This window comes from Agelaius tricolor, unplaced genomic scaffold, assembly GCF_023055355.1.
Source record: "Agelaius tricolor isolate 1412-34295 unplaced genomic scaffold, bAgeTri1.0.p SCAF_2, whole genome shotgun sequence".
Taxonomy (NCBI): Eukaryota; Metazoa; Chordata; class Aves; order Passeriformes; family Icteridae; genus Agelaius; species Agelaius tricolor.
Window position 1 is genome coordinate 67,356,371 of NW_027269262.1, and position 11,638 is coordinate 67,368,008.

The window sequence follows — 11,638 nt, forward strand, 5'->3', positions numbered from 1 at the left end:
AGAGTTCCTCCCTCTCTGGGTCATCAATGGCTGAGCCAGGGCTATGAAGTGATGCTTCCCTCCATGCAGATTTCACAGCTCTGAGTTTTCACCTGGGCCACCTCCTTTAGCGGCAAGTGCAGAGCTCACTCCTGTTCATCAACACAGACTGGCAGGAGGAACAAACTCTTCTTATAAATCACTCTGTTGGGGAGCATTCATATGAGGAAAATTGGGTTCAATGCCCTCTTTTGCCTATTGAGTCCTGACTCACAATTTGCACTCAGTTTCCTTGTCTTCAGATTGCTCACAGTTTTACGGTTTTGCAATGCCCTGCTTGACATGGAAAAAAAGCTTAATTGCACTGGAAAGCGAGAGTGTGACTTACAGTATTGCAATTAGATTCTTACAGTGAAGTTTGGAACTGTGGGTTTGGGTCTGGCCACAAGGATTGCATCAATATTTTATGCAATATTTGTTTCATGTAAAGTGCAGACACAAACTTTGGCTGAAAGAGCATCACCCTCCAGCCCAACTGCTTCTCTCAGGAATCATGCTTACTTTCTGTGACTCACTCAGCTTTAACTTTTCCACACAATGGAACAAGTTCAGCAGGTGAAGCAGAGCCTCCCCTGCCCTTGGTTACACACCCTTTGGAAGGTGAGCAACAGTGGTTTTAATCCTTTCCCACAAAGAGGAGAACAAACCCTGTATCCCAGCTCTTGGTGATTGTTGCAGAGTGTTTAAAATATTTTCTATCTAGCTACATTTTGAAGGAAAACAGCAGCTTCCATTTGCCTTCATGTGGGTCCAAGGTTGAGAGCTGAGCATGACCTTGCCTGCCCACTAGGCAGGCAGAAGAATGTCTGGGGGGACACAGGCAAGAGAGAGCAGGGGCTGACCTGCACTGGCCATCCCAATGGGGCCAGAAATGGAGCTGCAGAATGGAGACCGTTGCAGAAACCCCCCTTCCTTCATGGTGAAGCACTAACAAACACAGGTCTTGAGGGTTAAACAACTGGACTTAAATTTACTGCAAACAACTGGAGTTAAATTTAAATTGTCTTCCTAAGAACGTGCAAACTTGAAAACTTTTTGTGTCTTGGTAAATGAAATTTAGCCTTACAATACCACTAATGTGTTAGGGGATATTGACTGCTTTTAAAAATGTTATCCTGCATTTTAGAGATCAGGGCACCAATTAATTAATGTAATCTTCTTAATACTCTTCATCAAAGAAATTTTATCTAATTATAGTAGGTTACGACAAACTTTTCCCCAGGGAGTTTCAGACTGTGGTATTGCTAGGTGTGCTGAATTAATTAAGGAAGCACATTTCTAATTCAGCCATTCAGGAGCACTTTAGAGCCTAATTCTCACAGACTTTCTCATCTCTGCTGTTTTAATTTCAGTTGTCATGAATTTAACTCTGGAAATTACTTAATAACCAGTAGAGAGAATCTGATATTGAAATTGGCTTGCAAAAATGTGGACAAAAGAAAGAGAATTCACAGTTAAGAGGTGAAGAAAAGGCAGACTAGGAAAGCAAAATACCAGAATTAAAAAAGGTATATTTGAGTAAATTCAGATAGCTCATCACGAAAATTTAATGGGAAGTTGATGAGAGAGAAGGTTAAGCTAAGAATGGCTGTCACTCAGAAAGGATTAATAGGAAAGACAGATCCAGAAACAATCAGACAGGGCACAGAGGCAGCTTGCCCCCCTGTCATTCCACCACTGCCCTCAAATTCAAGAGGAAAAAGAAATGAAAAGGAGGTCATGTTCATAGTTACAGGAAAAGAAGAATGAGCTTGAACAATTACAGACAGTATCCAAAGGACCAAGGCATGAAAGAAGATGTCAAATAACAAGAAATTTGGCTTTAAATAGCCTTAGTAAGGGAAGAACCAAGCAAAAGGAAGGCCTCTACTTCACTTGCAAAACAGCTTTATGTGGAGAAGGCCAAAATATTCAGTTGTTTCTTTCACTTTTGTGTAAAACATTGAATGATGAGCAGTCTGTAAGTCTGCGCATAATTAATGTAAGTCCAAAAAGTGTAAGATTTCAGCCTAGGTGAAGGATGGGATAGGGAGATCCTGGAAGGAAAAATTCTTGTATGTTTGATGTTTCAGCATGGCTGATAAATTGTTCAGAATGATATTTAAAGATAGACTGAAGCAACCTCAGTGGAGAACCTACAGGAAAGGAAAAAAAGAACTGGAGGGAAGATACAGAATAATTGGCTTTATTAACAATTAAAAAACTAATTCGAAGTATTTGGTTGCAAAAAAAACTTTCTGTTACTTGCCAAACTATATGTCGAGAACAAATTATGTAGTTTCAACATTTTCTTCTTCAAAAGGACAATTGCACTTACAGTTCAGGAAGGAGGATTATGCCATCTGTCCTGACTTTAAATGGGACATTTGACACTCCCTTTCAATATTCCTACAGGGGTATTAAGGAGGATGAAACCAGAAGAAAATCAAAAGCAAAAGTGTAATTCTCCATGATTCATTGTCAAAATTGAAGGACTTGTTTTTCTACAAGGTTGTCAGTTAGGTTAAATTCAGCTTTCTACTTGATATAAGAATAAGTTTTGTTTTCTGTGCTCACATGGAATGGAACAAGAAGTAATGAGCTTGAGCGTTAGAAAGATTTATCTTAGATATTGGTAGAAACATTTCTAATTGTGTCACAAAGAGAAGGAAACACCTTCAGAGTCTGTGTCACTGAAGGTCTGTAATAACACTTTAAACAAACATGAAATCATGGAATGGTTTAGATTGTAAGGGACCCTGGAGACCATCTGGTTCCAACACCCCTGCCATGGGCAGGGACACCTCCCTCTAGACCTAGGCTGTTCAAAATCTCATCCCACCTGGCCTTGAAGAACTCCAGAGGTGGGGTATCCACAACTTCTCCAGACAACCTGTCCTGGTACCTCACCACAATCACAGTAAAGAATGTCTTCCTTGTAGCTAATCTAAACCTACTCTCTTTCAGACTGAACCTACTACAATTTGATGAACAATTGTAGTTGACTCTGACTCTTCTCTCCCTTCCTTTTTGCTGTAGTAAGAAGCAATCAAAGAAAAAAAATTGACTGCAAATGCAATAAAAATATTTTTTCCTAACTCTACAAAGAGAAGAACCCTCCCATTAATTGATAAGAGTCATGCACAGCTTTGAGAAACAAAGCCTCTATCACATCAAATATCTGTGATGTATGTAAAAATCACTATTCATCTGTATCTTTTATCTTTGTTTCCAGCAGCTGCTGTTGTGGTTCATGGTAAAGCTTCTTGCTTTGGTGTGGCATAGCTAAGACACCTATTAGTCTCTGGTGATGTTAATTAAAGAATGAACATTGATGTCAGAGAATATTAAAAAGGGTTTGTTGTGGGAGAAAAGGGGCTATATCAAAATGCAGGCATTTATCAAGAGAAGCAGTAGCAGCATGGAGAAAAATAACTACAATGAGTGAACATAACAAGAGAGCTTCAGCAGATCCAGTTTTTAAAAAGAAATGTCAATGTTGCCTGCTTAGGCCCAGCATGTGCACTGCTGCCTGCTGGGATGGAGGGCTCTGCTCCAGCAACACCCTCAAACCTCTGCATGTCCTGAGATGAACAGCCATACAACTGGCAGGATGAAAATTGCTGAGCAAAAGAAAATGTTCTGCTGAAAAATACTGACAGAGGAAAGCCTGCCAGCCTGGAACTGTGATACAGGGTACCAGGCTTGGGAAAGACAAACATGCTTGAGAAATGCAGCTGACATATTTGAAGTACAGCTGTGTACCTGTAAACCACAGACATCCTGAGACACTAGTGATAGGCCCCAAAATAAGAATCTGTAACAGCAACTTACTGTCTGAAAAACAGTCTGGGAAAATAAAATGGTTCTAAATGAACAGCAAACAGCATCATTTGTTGGTTGTTCCATGTGCAAAAATGGAAATGCACAGCATTTATTGGCTGCTTGAAGTGGTGATGTCCCACAGTCCCTTATGCCTCTATGATCTGAAAGACATTTTCATCCAAAGTGAAGCCACTGTCTCTGAGTACTTCCTGTACTTCACTTGTTTTTCTTTCCTAAACAGGTTAAATCTCACAGAAACTTCCAGTGAGCACTTGAATGCTCACCAGGGATGTCTGGCTGACTCCAGGCTCAGTGACACAGATCATCTCCAAATGGAGAATTTTGAATAATTATTGCACTGTACTTCCTTTGGGCACAGTTTTGGGGATTGTCCTACCACCTCTGGGATGGCTGGGTAGCCCTCTGGGGTCAGTTTGTCCTCTCCTTTGGGATGGTTTGGCCCCTTCTGAAAACTGTCTAATTCACTTGGTCCTAGCCAGTACTATATATCCATAGAAATAATCTATTGCAATCTATTCACTAATTATGTTTGTAATAACCTGTAATAACCTATACCCCCTTTGTTGCTACTACACAGTTGGCTGCTGCTATTATCTGCCTTATGTCAGATAACTACTATTGATTGATACTGTGTTATTTATTGCTTATCATCATTTTTATTGCTTGATATATGTATATCTTCATTTTATTAATCATGTCCACTTGCTATTGTTGATTTTTGGGCTATTTGTGCTAACCAATAATAAGGCAGAGAAATCTAGAGGATAAAAGTCTCTATGTTTTCATGTATTATGGAGTCCTACCCACCCACAAGCCAGAGAGCCCATTAGTTTGTGACATGCTCCCAGGCATGTACTTAGTTTCCCTAAGCATGCTCCATGCTGCCATTGGGAATAGAAGTGAACCTACAGGTAAGGACGTGACAAAATGTTTTGCTGGATGTACACGAAGCTGTAAAAATCAACATCCCACTGGAGACAGGATCACATAGGAGGTTCAAGAAAGGGAAAACACAGCTGCATTAATCAAATGGCTTGTCACTCACTGAAGGTGTTTGAGAAGAGGCTGCTCTCTCCATTCAGATCTGTGGTGTTGCAGGGTTTGGCTGTTGAGCACTGAACTATTCACAAGGACAGAAGCAGTGGGTGATCTGAACACTCGTCCCCCCCAGAAGCTGGGGGAAAAGGAACTGTTTACCAGAACCACCTCCTCCTCTCTGGCATGGGGTTGGTTTGTCACTGCTGAAAGTGGAGGCTCAGGGATGTAAAGAATTTTGGTGGTGATGAGAAGAAAGTATTTGACTCAAGGTCTCCTAGCCTAGCCATGAAAAAAGCAAATTGAGGGTACAAGTTAAATTATCAAGTAAAAGTTTAAAATTTTAAACTTCATTATACATGAATTTTTACAAGACATTTAACTTTTCCAAGCCTGTTTTTTTCTCTTTATGCATGTGGACATTGGCTAGGTAATAAATATGTATAATGTAGATATATTGAATCTAGTAGCTTAACATAGCATTTTCTCCTCATGCTACCAGGAATCATTTCCATGGCTCCTGAATGTGTCAACATGAAATCAGTGGAGTTACACAGAACTACCTCACCCATCTAGGTTCCCTCCCCTGCCTTTACTCACCTAATAAGTCCAAATTGCATCAACTACAATCTGGTTTGATGTGACAAAGTACCTGCTGTATGTCTCTTCAGGCCCACCTACGTGCCTGCTGTGAATGTGTTTGCTTTAAAAAGCCAGGGTACCAAGAGCCAAAATTGAACCATACCAAGCAAATTCTGTTGCATGAATCTTCTGTTTACCAAAATATCTTCCTTCTAGCAGACAGGTATCGCAAATTGTCCTTTCTATCATTAGCTTGCAAGATCTCTGCCACCATAAGACACCCCCTCAACCCTCCCTTACATGCCCTTTGCAAAACAAAATGCATCCTGTTGATGGTGTTGCTGTCTGAGTTCATTGAGTTCATGCTGTCTCTGAAGTCATTGATAGAAGAGATTGCAACAAGCAGGGTGGGAGTGGATTTACAGATCCTGCACTGCGTTTGGAAATGCCAGGGATAAATTTTCACAGACTGTAATGGCAGAGTCACACATCTGAGACACTGCCTCCGTGTGTCATCATGCATATGTTGAAAGATATGAAGCAAGTGGGGAGAAAAAAGCCTTCAAATGAAACAAAAAATGTTTAATGAGCATGCTCAGGTAAAGATGAACAGATCAGAAAAATGTCTTCTTTTATTTGATTTGCTGTCTACAGTATCTCAGTAGCTGTAATTTGATTTGAAGGTTTTTATTGTAACTGATGCCACTTTAGAAAATCATTAGTCTCTTTATTGGTTAAACTGTAACTGAGTTTTTCCCACTTTCTTATCTTCTGTGCAGATGTTGCCTTTTCTCGTGAAAGTTAAACCAATTAAATAGCTTTAAATATTTGTGAAAAACTGACTAATTACTTATTTTCCTAGATTTTCTGATAAAATAAGATTCTTTTTTTAAGAGATGCAAATATCTGTTTCCAGAAAGCTCAATCTATATAAGCTTTACTATGGATTACATCAGATCCACAGGGCTCTGCCTAGGTACAGACCCTTCTAGAACAGAGCCACGTGTGGAGTTGGAAGTAACTGCATTTAGGGCTCATTCCAAGTAAATCAAGAGATGTACTTTTGTGGTCTTTTTAATTTTTTTTTCCTTCACTTCTTGAAGTTGTGTCATTCTAAAAGGGAAGAAAGGAGAGTATCCTATCCTAAAGAACTCCAGTGAAGAACATGTTTACTTGAGAGAGGGAATGGGGTTGTGATTTCTCTCTCTGCTTCCAATCCTTTGAATATTTTGTCTATAATTCTTTCATTTAAATTAAAACAAACAAACAAAACAAAACAAAACCAAAACAACAACAACACACAAACCAACAAACGAAAACCCCTAGACAATCAACTCTCTATTCTGGATTGACAAGGAGACATAATCCACTTGATTTCACTTGAGATGCACTGAAGATTGCAATGAAAACTTTGGGAAGAAGAAATAAACAGTAATAACAGAATCTGCTGAACTGGAGGAACTAACTGAATATAGAATTGGAGTGGCATGTCCTAAAATCTCAAGTATTAGGCTTAACAGTTGGCAGGTACAACTGGCAGAAAGAAATGCTTCTGACTAATAACTTCTGGCTAATAACTACTAGATATTCATTTTCCATGATACTTAAATAAAAGATAGGAGAAGTTAACTGAACTGGAATGAGTACTGTGGAAAAGATATTTTCTCTACTAATTGATTCATTTGACAGAATAGCAGTGTTTTTCAGTGTCAGTCACACAAAATGGCTGTTGATGGGAATCATTATGTCCAGGCTTGCACTTCCTTTCAATGGAAACTGCTCTTAACATCTCAGTGCCTACAGAAGCAAAGCTTTTTACCTCCCTCTGCTATGACAGTTTGTCATTATGAATCCCATTTCAACACAGTGAGCTGAACAAGGTGCACAGATGAAGTGGGGGAAAATTTACTTTTACAGAGCTATTACATTGCTAATTACAACTAAATAAATATTGAAAGAGAAATCTCTAATAACATTAGCCATTAATCTCTTTTAAATGTGTTTTGCTGGAGGACTGTCGAGAACTGTAACCACAATTTCAAGTATAATGAAGCAGAAATAAAGGGGGTTTTTATTATTTTTACCCTTCGGTAGTGAGGTGATTGTTTGCCTACAATGGGCCAATGCAAACATCCAGTAAAGTGGAGGTTTATGCCATTAATAATAAATAAAGTCATCCTGATGAACTTTTACACCTGAATTTACTTGTTTTAATTCTGGAGAAATGATAGAAAATTGAAAATCCCTACAGAGGTTTTCTATATACCTCTATAGATGTCATCATACCTGTTTGATATGAGAGCTGGAAAAGAACGACCTTTCTAAAACTAGAAACATTCCCTGAAGGTACTAATATAAGGTGGTACCAAACTAGGGCCTCCTGTCCCTGCTGCTGTTGGCCTATTCTGGCCAAGTCCCTCTCCTACCTTCCCCAAGATCCCACACCACAGCAATCCCCAGGTCAACACATCTCAACTGGGATCCCTTTTCCACAGCTATTTGTCCTTGGCCAAGAACCCCAGTGCCAGAAACAGCATTAGGAGCTTTTCTCTCGTCCAAAGGGAAATTTGCAACTGAGGAAGGAAGGGCAGTGTAGCTGTCTTGCAACACCATAGAGAAGTCATAGTACAAAAGAGGTACACCATGCTGATCCTTACTGGAGTTACTTATTTTAATTCGCCCTGACCTGTATCAAAGGGCATTGCAGACAGTACAGGACACATCTCTCCTTTCACTACTTGCTTTTGGAAGCAGAGACCTTGGGGCCTCCCCAACAGCCTTGGAGATGTGCCTGGTAATATCCTTATGCTGGGCATGTCCTGTGTGGTGTGCCCTGGCAGGGCATCTCCAGACATATTACAGGGAGGGCAGGGAAGTCTTTTCCTGAGACAAGTCTTTTCATGGGAGGCAGTGCCTCTCAACAGCCACACTGAGATAAACTGAACTTTTTGTCAGTAATGCACTGGCACTTAACATGTAGGACACTGCCTTCGTAGGCAAGGTCATAAATACAAATAAACTTTTTACAGGATGCAGCACAGAGACTGTGAAACCTTGAAATAAGCAGATGTGTTACCTGTCCATGCTTGAGCAGATCCTGAAAAATATAGTCTGAATATACTACTGTACAGGTAAAATGCAGACAGCTACTATTGTTCCTTTACATCATCGCAACACATTTGGAGGCAAAATATTGAGATTGTTTTCTCTTTGGAAAATAAAACAGTTGCATTTCAAAACTCATAGAGACCTGCTTATTTGTGTCAGGGTTTGTTGTTCCAGGGCTGTATCTGCATACAAGATTAATACATGCGTGCACAGAAGATTATCTGGTAGGCTTAAGGAAAGGCTTTTAAAAAGACGTGTCCTAATTTATGACAGCAAAAAAACCAACAACAAAAAAAAAAAAAAAACAAAAAAAGAACAAAAAAACCCCCAAACAAACAAACAAAAAAACAACCAAAAAAACCCAACAAAACAAAAACAAAAACAAAAAAAACCCAGAGGAAATTATTAGAGCCCTAAATGCAATAAAATGTAATGACTTGTATGTTTTAATCTTATTTTAGAGTTTTGATTTCTGATCTTTTGTGATTGATAATACGATCTTCAACATATATTGAAAAGGAGGGAACATTAATTCTGCTGGCACAAATACTGTTTCACACTCCTTCTCAAGTCAAAAAAAAACAGAGCTAAAGTCCTCACAAAATTTTGGCATTGTTCTTCCGAATAGCTCTCAGTTATACAAAACTACAGGGAGCAAGGGAGTGGAAGGGATGCGTGGGAAAGGGAATATTCTCTAAAGCAAAGGATCACCCTTCTGGTGTTTCCCTGGCTCCGGCTGCCATCTAGTGTTGTGCCGGGAGCGGTGAGGGGCGCGGCTCTTTGCAGGTTTGCGCATCTTCCCGAGACCGCCCTCCACCTGGATCCACGGGCAGGATAACCAGCACGGAACCACCTCTCCCGGCACAGCAGCAGAGGAAGCTGTAACCCAGAAAGCTGAGGAAGAGCTTCTATGAAATTATTTCTCAAGTATTTGCAGTACAAGCACTTCTGAATAAAGTTATTCACATGGTTGTAAACGTAGTCTCTGGTGAGATAAGGAGTGACGTAACAACGTAAACCTTAATCTTTCACTGCATGAAAAGGGGAGGGTGCCTTACCTATTGCTGTGGCACAGCTATTGCTACTGTATTTTCTTCCTCTTTTCCTTCCATTTTAATGGGAGTGCAGAAAGCCCAATTCCCAGCTAAAGCAACTTTTGTATAGAGAGAATCACCTCAGTGGAAAAGTCATCCCTTGGATTGTGCAAACCAAAAGTAAGCATGCCACAGTGTATGCAGGAGATGTACCAGCCATCAAAAGAGCCTATAAGCTTCTGGAACAGGATCTACATTCTTCATTATTTTTAGCATCTTAATAGCTTGAATTGTGCTAGAAAAATAGTTCTGCTTTGCTTTGGAAGAGAGCATTCCATTCTTTAATCCATTCTCCTCCTCAAATAGGCAGGAGTTCGTAGCTCTTTCATACAGTGCCATAATGTGCTCTCGGCTGAACGCAGTCCTCCAGTTTGTTTGTTCCAAATGCTGCACGCGGCTTTGAAGGGCGTCAGATTTCCTTTGCCCTGTTGTTTTAGCAGACAGACAGCAGATACTGGCCACTGAGGACATTTCAGAAGCTCCCACTGACCTTTAAGAAGCTGCAGATCTTTGTGTGAAAACTGTGCAAACTGGAGCATGATGTGACAGACTACATTCACTGTTGCTGTTGGTGCTGGAAATGGATTTTGCTGTCCACGAGATCTGGCTGACACTCTTGAGGTGTCACATCATTGACATCCTTGTGATGCCTGGAGTTTGTGCAAATAAAGGCAGCCATGCCAGCTGCTATAGATCCAAAACCAGTGTGCTGCTGGAGAGTTGCCTGCCAGCACTGTAGCAACAGGATCAGACTGGTGAAGGAAGTAATTACCTCCCTCACAGGTAGTGAATAGAATTGAATCAGCAGCTGGCTTTGAGAGGATGGGAAGAATCTCAGAAAAAGAAAGAAATGTTCCTTATTTGAAATGCTTCATTACCAAGGCCACAAGATGACATTTTATATCTAGTCAGAATGCCTAGCTCCCATGCACATTAGACGAAGCAAAATTAAACCACAGCTTTAGGTCACAGATATGAGGGATAGTCCATATTCCATAAGGGGAGGGGGGGCAGATGAGGGATTTTCTGCAGGGCTATTGAAGAGGGCTGACAAGAGTCTGAAGCCTTTTGTGACTATGGCAATATTTCACACTGGGAAGAGCTCTGCAGGATTGCATCTACTGGAATACTCTGCTTTGCAGCTAGAGCAAGGCTCTGCAGGCCATCATGGGAAACAATCACAACTGATCAGCAAATCAATAAATGGAGAGCACCAGTGATGGATGATTGCCAGGACAGTAGATGAAGGTTCCTGCATACACAGCAGTGCTAGAAGTCACTATTAACCATTTTGTAGTACTCCTTGTTTCAGTGTTTTAGGCTAAAAATCAGTCCCCTCCTTGAAGACCTTTGTTAAGACAAAACCTTTGTTAAGACTGAGTAACTGTAGTGACAATGTTTACCCATTTAAATTCTGAAAGTAAAGGCAAAAGGACTGCTTAAATTTGCTCATATAGTCCTTTTATTTCCAGTAGTAGTTTTTTAAATTTTTTTCACTCACTCCAGTTGCTGACTCTGTTCACTTGATCTTCTTGCACCTGTAAATTTTGAGTGTTCTTCATTCAGAACTGAGGTTCAAACCACAGTGGAATTTTCCAGCTGAAGTCCTGCATTATTCACTGAAAAGCTATGCAAGAAAGTTTCCTGTATACTCAGTCCTTCCTGAGGAATATTCATGACACTGACAGTTAGGTGGTTACTACCCTTCCTATCCAATTGTCTCATTGCCCAGCAAAAGCTGTCTTGTAAACATATAATTGTATCTTAAAATTATTTTAAAAATATCAAAGAGGATTAATTCTGCCACTCCATCTTTCAAAGCAACAAAACCACACCTCTTACAGTTTTGAACATTCAGGTACCACCTCCTATATAAACTCTCAAAAGCATTTTGAATACACAGCAATCTTGACTTCCCTGTTTTATTACAAAAACTTGTCAAAATTGCAGGCTAG